Source organism: Nycticebus coucang, chromosome 20 (genome assembly GCF_027406575.1).
Source record: "Nycticebus coucang isolate mNycCou1 chromosome 20, mNycCou1.pri, whole genome shotgun sequence".
Classification (NCBI taxonomy): Eukaryota; Metazoa; Chordata; class Mammalia; order Primates; family Lorisidae; genus Nycticebus; species Nycticebus coucang.
Genome location: NC_069799.1, coordinates 62,093,048 through 62,114,245, shown reverse-complemented (window position 1 = coordinate 62,114,245; position 21,198 = coordinate 62,093,048).

The window sequence follows — 21,198 nt, the reverse complement described above, 5'->3', positions numbered from 1 at the left end:
GCACATTAACCCTTCATCCCCTCTCTATGCCATGTGGCCCTGGTGTAAAATCTTTCCAAAGCAAAGGTATGAGCACATGTCCCTTCTTTCTGAGCCACTGATCGTCACTCTGTATCAGCCTAAGCAGAACTATAAATAAATAAAGCCTTGTTTATTTATCCCAATTTCAGTTTCCTCCAGCCAGTATGATGAAGTGCTGTTTTTTTTTCAGAATGTGAATAGGGACCAAGGGAAAAGGACGCTCGGGGTCAAATCGACTCAGGAAATACTTGAAAAGTTGTAACGGGAGTGTTTTCAAATCACAGAAATTCTCAGAAACTTTTATATTTTAATACGCTAACACACTGTGTGATTTTCTAAATGGGAGGCATGGCAAGACGAGTTTTCACATATGATGTTTCCTTCCGGTCAGAGTTTGTGGAACGAATGCCCCACCAGAAACACTTAGAGAAATAAGATACTTATACATTCCTTAACTATCTGGATCATCACAAAGATTTATGCCATTAATCAGAGACATGTGCGAATGGACAGATAGGAAAGAGGACGTCTCTCTATTATTTACTCATCAGTCCATTCATTGTACAGATAGGTATTGAATCTTTAGACTATATGTCAGATACAAGCACAAATGCTGGGCACACTACATGAATAACATAGGTCGATGTTTCTCTGTGCCATTTACATTCTAATGGAAGGTGGGAAAGAAATTAAACACACCGGCCTCTTCGCTGTTGCTTGAATGCATCAGACAGTCAACCATCTTAAGGGTTTGGGTTTGCAGTCCCCTCTGCCTACAATGTCCTCCCCTAAATAGGTCTATCACTATCTTAGTCATAGAGTAAATTTCTTTTCAGCTTTAGTAGACATTGCCAAACAGATTTCTACACTGTAGAACCAACTTCCCTTCTGTCTGGTGGTAGAATGGAGTGCCAACTTTTTCACATTCTGAAATATGTAGCCCATTTAAACACTCTCTGTTTAAGTTCCTTGCCTATTTATCTAAATTTTTCTTTTCACTCTCTAAATAGTATTGTGATGGAATGTCATGATTAATTTTAATACCTTTCCAATTATTATTATTTTTTAATTTCAAATTAATATGAGGGAACAAACTTTTAGGTTACATTGCTTTTACTCCTAAGGTAAAGTTCAAGCTGCAGGGAGCCCCCCACCTGGGGTGTGTGTGTGCTAAATACTCTCACATTACTCACATTAGGTGAGGTCCCACCAATTGTCCTCCCCCTTCACCACCTTGCTCCCTTCTCACCCCTCCCCCATGCTAGACTATTTTTGTGTTTTTTCATTCCTATAGAGTGTATTAAGTGTTTGTATACCGGCTTCATATTAGTATTGAGTACATTGAATACTCTTTTTCCATCCTTGAGATACTTTACTGACAAGAGTGTGTTCCAACTCCAATTATTATTTTAGATTATAATCCCCTTGAAATTTATTTTGTGCATGGTGTCTAGTTTAGGTCAGAATAGATTTTTGTATATGAATATCCAATGAACAGTGTTGAACATCTTCATTTTTCTATATTGTATCCACATACACGTCTCCCTTTATCAACTGTTTCATTGGTTTATTTCTCGACCTTGTGTTTATTCTTCTGTAGCTTTATAATAACTTTTATTATAGTATCATACGATAAAACTTTTCCTCTTCCATTTTTTACCTTCTTCAGGATTATCTTGGTTCTTAGTGTTTGGTTTTGACTGAGATTGCATTTACTATGTAGGTCAACTTGAGAAGAATTGATGGTTTTATAATATTGAGTCATTCAATTTATCCGTCATGATAAATGACTTCCATGTATTTAAGGATTTAAAAAATTATCTAAAACTAGAGTTTGGCAGATTGCTAGTGACTATTTTGTGTAACTTGGGGTTATATTTATTTATAGACATTTGATATGTAGACAAAGATATTCGATTATTGGTGCCATTATAAATGTCATCATTTTTAAATTATTATCTTCTCTCTGTTGCTGGTATATGAAAAAAACACTGACTTTGTTTTTTAAAAATAATTCCTGGATGTACTTATTAAGGTAAAAGTTCTTATGGATTTTCTTTGTGTCTTAGAATATAATGAAATAATGAAAACTTTTATTTGGATATCCACTTTTTCCTTTATAATCTTTTTTGCCTCTTATTTATTACTTTCCCTTAATGAGATAGAACTTCTAGTTTATCTAGAAGAGGAAATCACTGTTGTCTCTATTTTATTTAGTCCTATCCGTTTGATTTTCTATATCTGTATTAGTTTATGAAGGATGGTATATCAAAATATTGCAAACTGGGCGGCTTGAAGAACAGAAGTTTGTTTTCTGGGATCCGTAGGCTGAATGTCTCAGTTCACGGTGTCCTGGGCTTCAGTTCCCCAAAGTCCTCTCTTCTTCACTTGCAGACTGCTTCTGTCTTCATAGGGCTCTTTCTTTGTGCCTTTCTTTTTTTTTTTTTTCTTATAATAACACCAGCCATATTGAATTAGAGTCAACCCATATCACTTATTATTTTTAAATTGCCTTTTTAAAAATTTCAGATGAATATGAGGTCACAAATGTTTAGGTTCCATTGTTTTCAATTGTAAGGTAAAGTTCAAGTTGTAGTTGAGTCCCTCACCCAGGGGGCATGTTGCGCACCCTCACACTGTGCACAGTAGCTGAGACCTTGCCAATCACCCTTCCTCCTCCCCCCTTTAACTCCCCTTTTCCCCTTTGCTAGATTATACTTGTGTTTTTTCTTTTGGGTGGGTGTGTAATTGTATATATATTGGTTTCATATTAGTATTGAATTCATTGGATACTTCTCCCCCATTCTTGAGATGCTTTACTAAGAAGAATGTGTTTCAATTCCATCCAGGTAAACAAAAAAGATGTTTTCTTATGGCTGAATAGCACTCCGTGGTATACGTATGCCACAGTTTGTTGATCCATTCGTTGGTTTATGGGCACTTGGGTTCTTCCACGTCTTGGCAATTGTGAATTAAGCTGCAATAAATGTTCTAGTGCAAATGTTCTTGTGGTAACAGGATTTTTTTTTTTTTTTTTTTGTAGAGACAGAGTCTCACTGTACCGCCCTTGGGTAGAATGCCGTGGCGTCACATGGCTCACAGCAACCTCTAACTCTTGGGCTTATGCGATTCTCTTGCCTCAGCCTCCCGAGCAGCTGGGACTACAGGCGCCCGCCACAACGCCCGGCTATTTTTTTGTTGCAGTTTGGCCGGGGCTGGGTTTGAACCCGCCACCCTCGGCATATGGGGCCAGCACCCTACTCACTGAGCCACAGGCGCCGCCCGGATTTTTTTTTTCTTTAGGGTAGATACCTACTAATGAGATTGTGGGATCAAATGGAAAGTCGACTTTTAGTTCTTTGAGAATTCTCCATACTTCTTTCCTAGAGGTTGTACTAGTTTGCCATCTCACCAGCAGTGTAGAAGTGTTCCCTTCTCTCCACATCCACGCCAACATCAGCAGATATGGAACTTTGTGATGTGGGCTAATCTCACTGGAGTTACATGACATCTCAGAGTGGTTTTGATTTGCATTTCTCTGATGATTAAAGATAATGAGCATGTGTTTTAAAAAAGACCCTTTCTGAACACATTCATACTGGGGGGTAGGGCTTTAATATATGAATTTGGGGAGGAAATAAATCAGTCTGTAACAATATTTATGTATATTTTAGGCTATACATAGAAATGTTATTTTGAAGCTATGTGCAGAAATTTAGAATTGGTATATTTTACTGGAGCAACTCTTTTGTCATCTGCAGTAACCTTTTGTCTCCAGCAATGCATCTTGTCTAAATATCCACTTTGTCTGATACAGTGCCACAATGTCAGCCTTTGCTTTTCCATATTATTTACATTTATCCTTTTACTCGGGATCCATCCCCATATTATTTTTAAGTTTTTTTCTCTTATAAGCAACTTATGGTTAGTTTCTTTCTTATTTAGATCAATACCATTGTTTTAATTCATGTATTAAACATGTATCTCTTTAGTAGTTAGGGAACTGTTTATATTTAATGTGATGCAGATATATTTGAGTCAAAATATATGCCATCTTACCTTTTGCTTTTTCTTTGTTTGATGTCTTTGATAGTAATGAACTTAATTTATTTATTTTTTCAAGTATACCAAACTCATGAAGGAACTTAAAACGTGGCTTGGCTTCTTAGCCTCTTGGCCTCTGCTTTCTATTCCATTCACTTTATTTCTCTATTTATCTTCTCCACAATTCAGTTTATCTGTTTAGATTTTCAGTTTCTTGTAGGCCTTTTCTGAGTAAGCAGGTACCTCGAGAGGAAAACTGTGCCAAATGCCAAGGTCATTTTTATATTTCATTTATCTTTAAGATCATGGCCCATCAGTTCTCACTGTTCTGTAACTCTTTCATGCCTTAAATGTATTTCACTAATATTTTATCCAGATTTCTTGGTTGTTCTCCTTCGGAAGTTTAATCTGAAACGGGTTAATTCCAAATCTGGGAGTGTAAGTCTCTGGTTTGTGTTTTAAAAGGATCACAGTGGTTATTATGTTGAGAATGAAACAGAGGCAATCATCTAAGCAAAGACCTCTGCTGAGGGCTATTTCAGTGACTGGGGAGAGATAATGGCGGCATGGACATATTTAGTAGCAAAGCAGTTGGTGTTAAGTGCTCTAATATTTGAATGTATCTTAAATAAAGATGTGCTTAGGAATCCCTCAGACCACCCTCAGACTTGATGGTTCCCTAGGATTCATAGGACACAGGATCCGTCATATTCGTGAATCCCATTTATTATAGCAGAAAGACCCATGCCAAAATGAGCCAGGGAAAAGGCACAGGTAGCAATGAACTCAGGCACAAGTTTCAGAGTGTTCATTCCTAGAGCTGGAACACAGGGACGTGTTTCATTCTCCCAACCACAGATGTGAAGTGCTGACAACAAGGGGAGCTCGCCTGAGCCTCACTGTCAGTGTTTTTATTGGAGGTCACCCAATCTATGGGATGTCCCCATTGGGCTGAAGTTAGCTCTTCAGAGCAAAAGTAAGTTCGGACCATAAATCACATGGCTGGGACAATCTTTTCCAGCCAAGCTAGTAAAGCATGGCCCAAATCCTCAGGCACTCAAAAACAATATTATCATGCAGAATATTACAAGAGCTCAGAGCTTGTCTTCCAAGAGGAAGGGCAAATCCTGAAGACAAACCTTTTTTATTTATTTTTAATTATTATTTCTTTTAATGTTCAGGATTTGAACAACCCTTGTCTAATGAGTTAACACTTTCCTGCCCAGATGAAGTTGCCAACTTTTTTTTTTCTTGCCAGTTGGGCCCAAGGAACTTGGAGAATATACTGAAATGGGAAAATTTAAAAAGAGTATGTTTAGGAGGAATGCTAGGCTTTAGTGTGAGATATGTTGAATTTGAAAGGTCTATGAAACATGCAAAAGCAGGTGTCAATTACACAGTCAGATGGATGAGAAGAGTCTTAAGCAAAAGATAAAATTTTGAGAATCTTGATAATAGAACAGAGTCTATTTGGTCATTGGAAGATTTACTGTTGTTATCCAAGGGAAGAACACCAAAGACTAGCCGTAATCTATTCCAATATTGGAGGTCAGGCATGTGAGGGAGAATTAGTAAAGGAAATAGAGAGAAAATGCCCAGTAGAATGAGTTTGCCTGTCTGCTGATTTTTCTATATTAATTAAGGGCCACCCCTGGGGGACATAAACTCTCAGATACTTCTGGTGCGCTGTGCATGTAGCTAAAGTGATTCTATTAGGCTAATGGCAATCATCAAAGGCAGTTATAGTTCAGGGCTCTTCTAACTGCTAGGACGCTAAGGCCTAAGAAGAATTACAGAGACAGAGTGAATGCGAGCTGCAGAGAGGTGATCAAAGCACCAGTAATATCCATTACATACTAAAAATTGTAAAGCATAATAATACAATGGACTTATAAAACCACCACAGAATTTAAGAAAAAAATAGTATCTTTGTTAGTGAAACCAACACTGTATTTTCTTCTCATTCTTTGCCTCTTGTTAAGGTAACAACCGTTCTAATTTTTTTATTTACTATTTCTCAGCTATTTGAAAAAATAAAAATTATTTTTTAGTAACAAACATAATTTTTTCATCGATTTTAAAATTTCTGCTCCCCACTAGGATGAAAGCACCATGCAGGGAGGGAGTTTTATCATTTTGTTCACAGCTGTATTCCTTGTGCCTAGAATAATGCTGGCACAGTAATAGGCAGCAAGCAATAAATATTTAAGGACTAAATTGATGTTTATTTAAATACATTGGGATGTGAAATACATACATTGTCTGCAAAATAATTATACCTCGATTCCATCTGGACCATACGTTTCATGCACAGGAATAATCTCAAAGCTAGACTATCAATCACAGATCTATAATAAAGAGCAACATTGGTCTGTAAGAATATACTAAAAGTAAGAACTATGTATTTTTTATTCATCTTAGTTTCCCGTTGTTGTTCAAAATAGGGAATTTTACAATTCATCCAAGGAATTGTGATATTACTGATTCAACATGTATTTACTGAGGACCTACTGTGTGCCAATTCCTGTTCCAGATGCTGCCAATATGATAGGAAACAAAACAAAACAACATAAGTGACATTCTTATTTCAGGCTTTCATTCCACTGCAGATGTACGATACAGTGGACAGAGTCCACCTCTCTCAAAATAAATTATGTGTTACTGACCGGAAAGAACCGTTTACCACAAAATCATTATGTCTGTATTGTTTGTTCCTATTTGAAATAACACTACCAAGTATTTTTAAACCAAAGCTGCACATAGGTGCACCTCCCAGGGCCACACACCTGAACTTCCCAGTTGGAGAAGTGACTCTAGACGGTAGCTAGTAAGCTATCAGCAGATACGATTATTTAAAATTCATCTCCTCTGGACCAGTTATGGTGATTGTAAAATAACTTCACTTAAAACCATCTCCCAAGAGCTTGTGATAGTCTCTCTATCTCTGAGAAACTTGAGATGTAACGAGCAATTCATCGCCCTTCACTGAGGGGTCACCACGCAAACCATCACAGAGGCGTAGGGACCATGAATTCCATCCTCGTTAGAACTGTTCCATCAGCAAGACCCTGTCACTGACTGCAGCGAGGTTTCCCTGACAGCACATAGGAGAAAGAATGCTTTTTCCTGAAATTTCAAAGGTTAGAAAATGGATTTTGAAGTCAAAGGAATGGTGCGGGTAAAATTTTCTTTTATTTAACTCTCTTGCTGAATGACTCAACAAACTTTGGAGTCATTCAACCATAAGGGACACCTCACCGTTTAGAAGGAGGACATAGGTACATTTATGAAACCACTTCACAGCCATTTTTGGTAGCATTTGGCAAGAAAAAAAATATATATATGTATATATACATATTATGGGTGCTTGCATTTTTACCTGCTGGCCTTATAAGGGAAAAGAAGCTATTTTCCATTAGAGGTGGGGTATGTCCTAGGGACTACAGGTCTGTGTCAAATTCTACTTTATATTTCCCAACAAAAGGAAAATTCCATGCACTAGAAATCTGTTATTTTTTTCTTGGGAAAAAACTCAGCAAGAAGATCACAATATTCATGCTTTAAAATAAATTATTGCTATTACATTTGTCTGCTTGTTCTTCATGTTTTGAGAGCAATATAAAAACATAACCTATTGTTTGAGCCACTGAGCTTGTTCTCTTTATGAGATGCTATTTTGTAGGTGAAGAAAATCTTTCTGAGGGTATTATGGAAAAAGTAGATTCTTATCTTTTGATACTCTTATCATTCTATCATGTAATCCCTTGATGAGTCTGCACCTTTATAGCTAATGTTTTGTTGAAGTCAGACAAAAGATGTACTTATGCTTGGTAGCAATAAGACACCCTAAGAAATTAGAATTGAAATGCCATTTTGATGCAAACTAATGCAATTCCCCGGCGAGACTGTACTGGGGTGTTAAGCTTCAACCATATAAGCCATTAAGTCTACAAATCATGTTTCCATAGTCACACACTGGAAGAGAAAAGTTACCAATGATCATGAGAGTAAAAAGGGCAGAGGGATGTTGACTACATTTTCTTTATACCTTTTTAAATAAGCAAATAGCTTTACAGTTAATTATTCAAAAGACTCATTTCCTAATAGAGACCGTAATTATTTATTCTTCTATATATCCCCATGACCATTTTATGGAACTTAGATTCAATTTGCAGTATTTGATATCTATGAAATATTTTGAATTTGGTTTGGGTCTTTATTTGGGAGTGGTGAGTTGTTTCTAGAATAACATACAATTCTGCAAAAACAAACAAACATACAGAAAAATAGATAATGTAATTTATCTCCCTTGTATTTCCAAGGAAATATGCCAAAAGAGACTGATTTTAATGCAATTAAATCGAAAGCCATGTCTTTTCTGGTACTGCTCTGCATCCTGGATCGTAGGTATTCGCATAATCTCTATTTAAATTCGTACCATAAGCACTGACAATGGGCTAAAAGGGTGATGCAGAAAACCAGGAACTGGTTGTTATTATATAACATGTTTCTGACATGAACATCAGGTCCCGTGTTTCTCTGTTTGGCAAGTATGAATGTTTACTTCGAGGGCTGGGGAAACTCTGCCATGCCTGTGCCTCCTGCAATTCTCCAGTCAGTAGCCACGGAAAGCAGAGAGGGGCCCAGAACTGCAGGGCTGGAGGACGCTCCACCCCAGGGCCAGGTCCAAGGAACCCGTTCCCTGGGGACTGTCAGCTCTGTAGGAGCATAATTCTGAAAGTGTTATGTGTTCACGTATTTTTGCATCTACTTACGCTGTTCTGGCTTAGAGCGTCCTTCTCTCACTTTGTCTAGAGGAAGAACTTCTTTGTTGTGTCTCTTCCTAAAACAATATTTGGAGTATTTTAAGTCTTGAATTATGATATGCTAAGGATCCCATGAACAAAAGAAGTACTTGGGTATCTCTGTGCCATAGCTCTCCAATATGAAATTTTATTATGTAGAACCATGAAACTGATTTTTCTAAATGCCAATTATCTCACTTGTCGGCCTCTCAAATCACTGAGGAACAGAATGAAAAGGCCATTCTGGCTACTGAATGTCCTCAAGCCCTAGTTTGACCTTCAGACTGAGACAGCATGGCCTGTGTCTCCAGCACTGTGCTGGGAGTCACCCCTCCTCCATCCTCAGTGGCGTGTGGATTTAATGTGCCATCTCCACTTTGATGCTCTCACTCACACACATACTTATTAAGTGACTGTGATGTGCCATGTGTAACATGCCGAACAAGAGCCAGACTGTGTGGTTCAAGTCGTATTTCCAATATATTCTGCCTAGATGACTTTGTACAAGTTGCTAAATCTCTTTGTGTCAGTTTTTCATCTTTAAAATGGGAATAATGATAGTACCTCTGTTACAGGATTTTTTTGAGTAGGTGAATCCACTTAACCCTTAGTACTAAAGATAAAACATTCTTTAATAAGTCTTCAGATAGTTCCTCATGGCTGGTGGTACTCAGTGGGCATTTTACAGAAGGAAGCCAGGAGTGAATTCCACTTACCCAAGAACATATTGTCTTAATGACAGTATTTGTGGGAACATGTGTGCAGAAAACTCTTACAGTAAATGTAAACATAAAACTAAAACGATGAAGGGAGTTCTAAAAGAATGATCTATTACCCTGTCTTTGGTATGTTCATGCTGATTTAAGGTGACCCTCATCTGGCCCATGCAATGGAGGGATTTTCTTTCTTTTTTTTTTTTGTAGAGACAGAGTCTCACTTTATGGCCCTCGGTAGAGTGCTGTGGCCTCACACAGCTCACAGCAACCTCCAACTCCTGGGCTTAAGCTATCCTCTTGCCTCAGCCTCCCGAGCAGCTGGGACTACAGGCACGCACCACAACGCCTGGCTATTTTTTGGTTGCAGTTTGGCCAGGGCCGGGTTTGAACCCGCCACCCTCGGCATATGGGGCCAGCGCCTTACCGACTGAGCCACAGGCACCTCCCATCAATGGAGGGATTTTCTAAATGCTTTGGTTCTCTGATGCAGAAGAAATACAACCACACTGTCCTTGTCCCTTATTCTGAGCTTGAATACAAGCGTGTGTGTGTGTGTGTGTGTGTAGGAGCACCTGAGACCCACTCTCCTAGCAAATTTTGGGCATATATTGCAGAGTTATTAACTACAGTCCTCGTGCTGTCCCTCAGATCTCTAGACTTACTCATCCCACACACTCAAGTCTGTACCCTTGGATCTCCTTCTCCTCATTTTCTTCCTCACCACCTTCTTCAACATGGAAGATTCTTTTTTTTTTGGCTGGGGTTTGAACCCTCCACCTCTTGTATATGGGGCCAGTGCCCTACTCCTTGAGCCACAGGTGCCGCCCAACATGGAAGATTCTTAATCAATGTTTATTAAATAAATTATGCTGCTTCTTTGGGGGCAAAGGAGGCTGGTATTAGAGATGGGGATTCTCAGGAGTTAATTCCAAAACAGGTCACCATGGGGATGCTTAGAGCCAGCATCCCAGCTGTTGTTTCTCAGCTTGTACATGGCTGGGCATCAGAGTAGTTTCTAGGTGGCTAGAGTACAGAATTCCTGGGCAAGGAAGCTCTGTTGCTCATCCTTGGAGCATTGTCCATGCTGGGAGGAGCATCAGATTAAGAAAATAATAACCCTCCCTGTGACAAATTTCATACAGCTCCTCTCCTGTGGGTCTCTGATACAAAGTAATGCAGAATTAAGAATATGACAACCAGTATTAAATCCACACCTGACAACTGAAACACATGTGACCTTGGGGAAGTGGCTTAGTATCTCTAAGCTTCTGTTTTATTCTTTCTAAATCAGGCTTAAGACCGCGGAGCTCCCAATACTTAGCTCATAATCTGGTCCATGGCAGGGATGGATACAAGTGCCCTAGAATAGGTCTTTAATAGCTCATTCTACTGACTTTGGGAGTTTAGAGTTGGGACAGCCAGATTCTTCAGCATTGTTAGACAGTGGGGAGCTTCCCTGATTTTGGACAGCAGTTTGATTATGACTGTTCATTGTCTTCATTCCTGAAGATAAAGGTGAGGAGGGCAAAAGCCGAGACCACATGATGAAGCTGTCACGCTTACGAGTTGGAATAACTCCACAGCTAGAGTGAGGATGAAACCCAACCAGCATTCCCAGGGGCGGACGTGGGGCTGGGTATAGAAAAGCAGAAAGCCTTTCCAAAGTCAATGTTGGAGCCTTCCTGAGACTCTGTGAAGGCAGTCAGGAAAATGATTCAATTCTAGGGCAATGTTCCTCAATTATTTTTTTTTAATTATCATTTCTCACTTTTCTCCCCAATCACTTCTGTACTGCTAAGAAATTCGATACCACAGATATACTGGATATCTTTGTATTTGTTTCCCAGGGATTCTGTAAAAAATTACCACAAACTGGGCAATTTAAATCATTCTCTCACAGTTCTGGAGGACAGAAGTCTGAAATCAAGATGGCGGCAGGACCATGCTCTGTCTGCAGGTCACAGATGAGGCTCCTTCCTCGCCTCTTCATAGCTCCTGGTTGTTACTGGCAACCTTGACATTCCATGGCTTAGAGAGACCTCACTGCAAGCACAGGGCATTGGACCTATGGATCTGCTCATTCTTTTCCCTCTGTTCAAGTTTCTGTGGCCAAACCTCCTCTCTTCTTATAAACACACCAGCCATTGGATTAGGACTCACCCTAATCCAACATGACTTTATCTTAACTTAATCACATTTGCAAAACAGGGCAAAGACACTATTTTCAAATAGAGTCACATTGGAAGGTCCTAGGTAGGTGTGAATATTTGAAAAACACCATTCGACCTAGAATACTCTCTTTTTGTAATGGACGTATATCTGTGCTTTTTATAAAAAGAGTAACATTGTTTTGCACCTCCCCCAAGATCCAATTTATACTCCCTTGGAGGTGATAGCACCCCAGCTGAAGACAGGAATAGGCAAGGTAAAGCCGGGGGTCAAATCTAGCCTGCCACTTACTTTTACAAACTATTTTATTTGCAAATAGCCATGTCCATTTATTTACATATTGTTTACGGCTGCTCCTGTGCTGTGTCTGCAGGGTTGAGTAGCTGCCACAGAGACTGTCTGGCTCACAAAGCATGAAATATTTATTATCTGGCCCTTTACAGAAAAAAAAAAAAAATTGCCATGACTTGCTGTATAGCATCAGGACTGAGAATTGGATGTAGAGAAATATTTCAGTTCACAGAGCAACAACTTATCACATAATATCATGGCTTTATGGTTTCATAATATTCACAGGGCCTGGATACTGCTATACTGAGGTATTCATTACGGTGGAACAAAGGAAAGTCAGCAGAGGCCAAGCTAATTCCAGAAGGCTATTTAGGTTGAAGGGTGTTTTTAGATATTATGAGCTCATATGGAATTGATCAGGGTCAAGGGTTTTAAACAATATCAGGAGAAGCAAGCAAGCACTACAAAGTGAGAAGATTGAATATAAAGTCTGGGTATCCTGCTTAGATAAAAAAATGGAAAAGCTTTGGTTTCAAAAGGCAAGCAGAAACCATACAGCAAAGATAAGCTCATATTCATAACATAATGCTTGATAATAAAACAATAGTATTAATAGCTAGTATTTATATGAAATGATTTCTGATTTGGGGGGCCAGATATTATTCTACAAACGCTTCACAAACTTACTCATTAAATGCTCACAGTAAGTTCAATATCATGACAGTCATATCAGTATTAGAAATGATGTCCAAAAAGGATTGAGCATTTATTGGCCCACTCTGTGAGGAAGAACATGAGATTTTTTCCTGTGTTCTTATCCCATAATTAACCCAGAAGACTTCTGTGAGCAGGCTTGTGGGGTTCCCCTGCCTGTCCCTGAAAACCAAGCGAGCGATGGGCACCGGCTGGGGGCCTCTAATTCTGTTACGTTCCCACGCTGTCTACCTAGAGACAGCCTCAGAGCTCACAGGTGGCAGGCTCAGTCCCATAACTGCACCTCAGCTGCCATTGCCCGTCAGTTCAGTTTAGTCCGGCTTCTCGCTGCTTGGCTGTAAATCAAGGTTCCCAGAACACACTCCTTGTGTTCAGTGAATTTTCTGGAACTGCTACAGAAGGCAAGGAAACATTTACCTACATTTACTGGTTTATTCTAAACCAAAAGTCCCCAACCTTTTTGGCCCCAGGGACCAGTTTCATGGAAGACCATTTTTCCATGGACCAGGGTGGGGTGGATGGTTTGGAGATGATCCAAGTTCATTACATTCATTGTGCACTTTATTTCTTTATTTTTACATTGCAATATACAATGAAATAATCATATACCTCACCTGCTACCACATGCAGCTTTATAATTGAACTGAGGTGCACTGGCCACTCTAAATCCTGCCACCACATGCAGCTTGTCACCTGCCACTCACTGACAGGTGTTTGATAAGAGTCTTTAAGCAATTGATTTATTATGGCCTCTGTGCCATCAAACCTCTCTGCTGATGATAATCTGTGTTTGCACCTGCTCCCCGGCACCGACATCACCATCTCAGATCATCAGGCATCAGATTCTCATAAGGAGCATGCACTCTAGAGCTCTTACACGGGGAGTTTATAGTAGGGTTTGGGCTCCTGTGGGACTCTAATGTCTCTGCTGATATGACAGGAGGTGGAGCTCAGGTGGTGATGCAGTGATAGGGAATGGCTCTAAATACAGAGGAAGCTTCACTTGCTCACCCCCTGCTGGGAAGCCTGGTTCTTAACAGACCATGGACTGGTATGGATCCATGGCCCCGGAGTTGGGGACGAATGCTCTAAAGAATATTATAAAGGACATAGATGAAGAAATGTGTAAGTCCAGGTATGTGGGAAGGGGCGTGGAGTTTCTATGCCCTCCCAGGAGCACTTCCCTCCAGGACCCCGCCCCATATAAGGCTGTCAGGAAGCTCTCCAAACTCTGTCCTTCAGGGTTTCCATAGAAGCGTCATTACATAGGCATAACTGATAAACCATTGATCAGTAGTAATCAACCCAACATTTTGCCTCTCCCCTCTCCAGAGGCCACCCTTGTAATCCGGCCTTGGTCTTTCCAGTGAATAGCCCCATCCTGCTGCTACTTAGTGGGTGCTGGACACCAATCAATTCATTAGCATACAGAAAACATCACTCTGGAGGTTCTAAGATTTTTAGGAGATGTATGCCTGGAGACGGGGTCAAGGGCCAAATATATATTTCATAATATCACAATCCCCAGCTCTGCAACATACCCAATCTCAATGTGCACCCCTCAAGCCAGGCACTTTCTCTGCATTTTACAAATGGGGAAGCTGAACTGATTGAAGAAACTTGCACGATGTCAGAAGTACGCTCAGGAGGCATCAAGGCCAAGACGGGAACCTGGGTTTGTCTGACATACGAATGGATTTCGTTCCACATTTTTCTCAGATGCACAGCCCAGGTATGGACAGACAAGCAGAATCCAAAGTCCAGTAAGTCAGGAAAAACAGAAGAACAAATGCACACAGGTGTGTACACATGCACACGAACACCCACACACAAGGAATAGGAAAAAGTATTGTGGCTTCTTTTTGTAAAAGAAGGATTTTTTCTCTCCACCTTCCTGTTATCTTCCACGCTCTGCTTGACCTTCTAAACGCACACAGGTACGTGTTTGTATACCTTGACAAATTCCAGTTAAAATGACAGATAAAGACATAAGCTTCAGGATGATGCTTCCTGGAATCACAGCCTTTCACTTTTGATTAAGTGATACCTACTGATCTGATTTTAGACTGGCAAAAATGTTAACTGAAATAGAAATTCTCCTTTGCCCCTCCATCTCCATCTTATCAGAAAGACAATAAAACATAAGATTTAATGCCATTCATTTAACACATTGTACCTGGTGCCTGGCCTCACCCTTCTCTGTTGGTGGTGGTGGGGAGGGAGCAATCCAGAAGGAACGGGGGCATGGGAAGTCCAGCACCCCTGGACTGCTAAGTATACCCACCTGGGTCTGGTCGGTATGCCTACCTTATAATATTTTGGAGAACTTTAAATTTCATAACACATGTTAAGTGTTGGGAAGAACATTTGACATGAGGTTGGGTGTCAAAAACAGTAGCTACTTTTCAGAGAAATAAGAGCCAAACGAATGAGGTAGGAAGGCAGATGTGGGGCAGAAATTAAAGGCAAGGAGAATTAAAAAAAAAAAAAAAAAAGGACGTAGGGCGAATACAGGCCAGATGCTGCTCCTCAGTCTCTTTGTTTATGGTCTGAACCCCAGCCAACCCCTTCTGAATATTCTGAATATTGGCTGACTACAGTTATGGTTGTCAGCTCCACCCACGATTGCTCCCTAGCCCAGCACCTGTGCTGTCAGGAACGCCAGGGGCCCTGAGAAAACTTCAGATAACTCTTTCTAGAACAGGTATCCTCAAACTTTTTAAACAGGGGCCCAGTTCACTGTCCCTCATACTGTTGGAGGGCCGGACTATAGTTTAAAAAAATAAAAACTATGAACAAATTCCTATGCACACTGCACATATCTTATTTTGAAGTAAAAAAACAAAACGGGAACAAATACAATCACACTGCCTCATGTGGCCCGTGGGCTGCAGTTGGAGGACCCCTGTTTTCTTGTTTCTAGAAACAAGGTTTTCTTGAGGTTTTCAGAACACTCCTTTACAGATGTTCTTACAATGGGGTTAATTTAGATGCTACAACTTACATAATTTCTGCCTGTGTACTAAACCTTGAGTGAAGCCCCAGGTGTCAGGCCTCCTTTCCACCAAAGATGCTCGAGTCCTAATCACCAGAACCTGGGATCTGGGATCTCACCTGGCCAAAGGGGCTTTGCAGATGGGATTGAGTTAAGGGCCTTGAGTGGGTTCTGGATGGCCACGTGACTCCAATAAAGTCGCAAGTGTTCTCAGAAAGAAGAAAGCACGAACGAAAGGACATAAAACACAAAAGCCGAGAACTAACGGAGGCAGTGTGAGAAAGTCTTGCCTGGCCACTCTTGGTTTCAAGGCAGAGGCAGGGACAGCAGGCGAAGGACTGCGGGAGGCTTCCAGAAGTTGGGAACGGCAAGAAAATGGGTTGTCTTCTGGAGACTCTGGAGGGAACACGGCCCTGCTGGCACCTCAATTTTCACCAGGTAAAATTCATCTTCAACTTCTGCCTTTCAGATTATCAGATAATACGTGAGTGTTCCTTTAAGCCATTAAGTTTGTGGAAAGCAGCACTAGGAGCAGGTAGGAGACAGCCATTCCCTTCCTGGGCATGTCAACAGATGTGATGTCTGCAGCCGCCTTCTCTGTTCACTTCATTGCTGTGTGATTCCCCGTCTACCAGCCAGAGAGAGCTGCTTTTCAGAGCACCAAATGCCATTTGTATGACTAAGCGGGAACTCAGTGAGCGGGATGCTTTTGAGCAGAATTAAAGGGTGCTAAGGTCCAGACTGCCAAATCCTTTGTCAAAGAGGCAGCCTTGTGCCCTGCTTTGTGCAGGGGAAGCACTTCCAGACCCAGATGCGTGCACTGCTTCCAGGGTCCCCACGGGAGCTCTGGCCCTGTGCTGACACAGTGTGCACAGCTCTGAATACATAATGAAAACAATGTCCTGTCACCCCCTTTCTCTTCCAGTACTGTGTGCTGAAAGTTATAAACGCAAATAAAACAGCAAATATCTCAAGAATGGAAGAAAAAGTATCCAGTGTACTCAGCCCTACTATGAAACCAAGTTATAGCTTTCATATGAAGGCTATAACCCAAGTATAGCCCAAGAATATGGGGAAAGGGGAGGGGGGGAGGGAAGGGGAAAGGATGGGTGGAGGGAGGGTAATTGGTGGGACCACACCTACGGTACTTCTTACAAGGGTACATGTGAAATTTACTAAATGTAGAATATAAATGTCTTAACACAATAACAAAGAAAATACCGTGAAGGCTATGTTAACCAGTTAGATGAAAATATTTCAAATTGTATATAAAACCAGCACATTGTACCCCACGATTGCATTAATGTACACAGCTATGATTTAATAATTTAAAAAACAAAACAAAACAAAACAAGAAAGGCTAAGGGAGGTGGAGATGAGTTGTAGAAATACGATATATAATATTTCTGTCTGCTTCACAGTTTAACACTCATAATTGGAGATAGTGGAGTTCCGGTGTGGGGGGAGATGGGATTTTTTGATTTCTGCTTATTGTAGCCCCCAAAGTATGCCAAACAGTAAAGAAAGCCAGAAGCTTATTTAATTCATTCCCATCAGCCAGGGTTTCTTTTCTTAGATGCCCCTATTTTTTAATTCATTTCCACTTAGCAGAGATCTTTCCAGAGGCTTCCAGAGGTCTATGGTCAGCCTTTGTGGGCAGCTCTTGTTTGCATTTTCATCTTTACAGAACAACTTGAACCTTCGTGGAAAGCGAAGGGAGGCATATTCATTACGATTACATCTTCCTTACCCATGGTGACATCCTTTTATATGAATTTATTTTTAAAGTCAAGGGAAATATTTTTGCACATGGCAGAAATGTACATGAAATAAATTTACTAAAAAAGTTAGGATTTGGAACAATTGCATTCCCTCATGTCATTCTGCAAATTCTGGACCTATTATTACCTTGGAAACATGTTATTTCATTCCTGAGCTCAAAGCAGAAGTAGGTATATAGCGAGTTCGTTCTGGATGTCGCCCAAGAGCTTTCATTTCTGTAGGGGGTAAATCTATGTATCAGCCACGGATAGATTGGGGTTCCCAGGATTTCTCTGTCACGGCTGTCTTGTGTCCGCCCATTCCATTCCATCCCTCTAACACAGGCTTTCTCTACCTGGGCATCATGATATTTTGACACAGAAGGACCGTTCTTTGTCCTAGGGAGCTGTGCACTGTGGAATGTTAGCCCCATCCCTGGCTTCTATCACTAGATGCCAGAGCATCCCCAACACCACCAAGTTGTGACAACTGAAATCACCTCCAGACATTGACAAGCGTCTCCTTGGAAGCAGAATCACGCCCAGTGTGAGCAGCTGCCATGTGGACCTGGGCATCTAGGGGAGGTGATAGTTCTCAGTCTTAATTCAGTTCTGACGTTGCCACTTGTGGGCTTGTGGAAGCTGCAGCGAGAAATGCCTCTGAGTGAAAGGAGAGAGCTGTTTATTAAACTCTAACACTGGAACCCACACGAGGTCCCCCTGGGAAGGTTGATGAGCCTCACGCGTGGGGGAGGGCTGCATTTCCGTTCTAACTTCACAGACTGCCCCAGAACGGGCATCTCTAGTGAGCACTGCGCCCAGCAGAGGTGTGCAGGGCCCAGACCAGCTGCAGCTGCGGCCGTCACCAGCAGGGCTTCAGGGCTGCTGCAGCAAAAAAGCCTCACCAGTGACTCTGTGCCAGAGACACGGAGACAGACCAAGCCTAAAGCTAAGTTTCTAAGACATGCTGAAGTGAGCTTGGTGGACTGAATCTTAGAACGGTTCCCTGCGTTGTGGCTCCAAACAGAACTTAGATCAGCAGAAGATGCGGTTTGGAGAAGAAGCAGTGGCAAAGGGCAGGAGCTGTAATCCACTCCCGTCTCAGGGCAGGTGACTCAGCGCCGGAAATGGCCCAGAAATATGAGAAGGGATGGGGATAGTTACTTTAAGGAGGGTTTGCATGCTGAGTAGAGAAGTAGGGACATTTTTTAAAAAAGCAAGATCCGGGCCTTAAAATTCAAAAGGGCTCATTTTAATTCATACGTTAGTGAGAACTAGAAAAGAGGAGGGTTATATGCAAGTCAGTGAACTGTCACATAAAATGAGTATTTTTAAGCACTGTATGTGCTACAGATACGTGAACACAGTAGAACTATCGATAAAAGTTAATGTGTAGTCCTAGAAAAAAAATTCACTACACCTTATGGCTACCAGAAATATCAAAATCGATTAGTAACTCACAGTTTTGTGTCTTTCTTTATCTTAATAAGTTTATTCCTAAGTGGACTTATAGACCTATCAATGTCTATTTAAAATTCATTTTCTCCTTTGAAGGTAACATTCAATTACTTATTAGCAATTAGTTTATTCATGAGGCATGGTATACACAGTGTAATATATAATTAAAGTACAATGACCCCAAACATAGATCGTCAAGAAAATAAACAGTCGTGTTCATATAACTGAGGAAAATCACAGCTAATCAACCTCTCTTGGCATACAGCATCAACTGTTAGCGCTCAATAGAAATCTCTTTAAAAAATAGTTTAAATATTATAGGTGCAAATAGTGGCAATCTGGGATGTCTTAATATGACATAGTGGCTACACATTTTTTTTTTCCTGTCTGCTTTGCTAAATTAAATTAAAGTAAGAATAAGATAATAAGGGCATAAATTCACAAGGGCAAAGAGGAAAGGAAAAGAAATAATACCAGGTAAATTATTTAAACAATTTGTAAGAGGTAAATAAGATGAAAAATGAAAACTGGCTTGGTTAGAAAAAGAAGTCATAGCTTATGTAACTACCAAGAGTGAGATTTCCAAACACAAACGAGACAAATAAAAAATAAGAACTCTCAGCAAAGAAACAAAGTGTCGAGGAAAGGAATTAACATGAAAAGGCAGCCAAATAAACAGTCTAGAAGTAATGAATTTAATAATCAAAATTCTAAAACTCAATTGATGACTACAGTAACATCATGGGGGGGGGGACGTCTACGCACTTAAAAAGAGAGCAATAGAAATTATCTAAACAAAGACTAAACGAAAAGGCTAAAAACAAATGAGACAAAAAAGAAAAGGATCTCCAGAAGCTGTGACACTATAACAAAAGATCTACCATTATTGTCATCAGAGTTCCAGGAGGAAAGAATAAGATGAATGAGCCTAAAAAATGTTTGAAGAAATAATGGCTACAAATTTATCAAAATTTGACCTGATTAATACTCTATGGACTGAAAAAAGCTGAGTAATTCACAGACAGAATAATCGGAAGAAAAGCCATACCAAAGCATTTTGTAGGAAAATTACAAAGAAAAACTCTTCAAAACAGCCAGAGAAATGACGTTTTACCGGCAAGTAAAAAAATAATACAAATGACAGATTTCTTGTAAGAAGCCATAATTGTTAGAAGTGGAATAATATTGTTAAATGCAAAATGAAAATAACCATCAACTGAAAATTCTATGCCCAAGGAAAACATTCTTCAGAAATAAAGTGGAAATCAAGACCTTCTCAGATGAAGGTAAAGTAAGAAAATTTTTGTCAGAAAATCTACCTTAAAACAGTGGTAAAGGAGTTTCTCTAAATCAAAAGGAAAGATTAAAAATGAAATTTTGGAATATCTAAAAGAAATGTTAAATACAGAAAGAATAAAAATGTGGATACCTGCAATAGATTTTCCTAAATTAAGTTTGATGGTTGAAGCATGAATTGTAAAAAGTTACAACTTAATTTTAATGAAAAAATTTTTAAGGTAAGTGGATGTAATGTTTAAGACAACTACGTTATACATGGGGAAAGGGAAAGGAGCCTAAGGGAAATAATGTTTTAAGGCTTCCTCTGAATGAGTAAAATGTCAACACCAGAACACTATGCTCAGAACACTATGCTCAGTTTAAATATTTAATAAAATGTCCAGAATAACCATTATAAAGCCACACAAAGATACTCAAAAACACTGTCAATATGGAATTTTAAAAGTATCCAAGTAACCAGGTGGCACCTGTGGCGTAAAGGAATAGGGTGCCGGCCCCATATACTGGAGGTGGCGAGTTCAAACCCAGCCCTGGCCAAAAACTGCAAAAAAAAAAGTATCCAAGTAACCAACCAGAAGGCAGGAAGAAGAAAATAAATAAAAATCACAAACAGAAAACAGACTTAAGCCTTACTATGTCAACAATTATAATAAATGTAAACGGTCTGAATATACTGAGGAAAAGACATACAGGCAGAGTAGATAAAAATGTACCTGACCATATGCTGTCAACATTTCAAATGTAAAGATATATATATTTATATGTATATGTATATGAAGTAAAATGATGGAGCACCAATCAAATATTAACCAAAAGAAAGCTAAAATAGCTATATTAATATCAAATAAAGTAGACTTCAAATCAATGAAAATTACCACGTATAGAAAAGAACATTACATAATGATGAAAGTGCCATTCTACCAAGA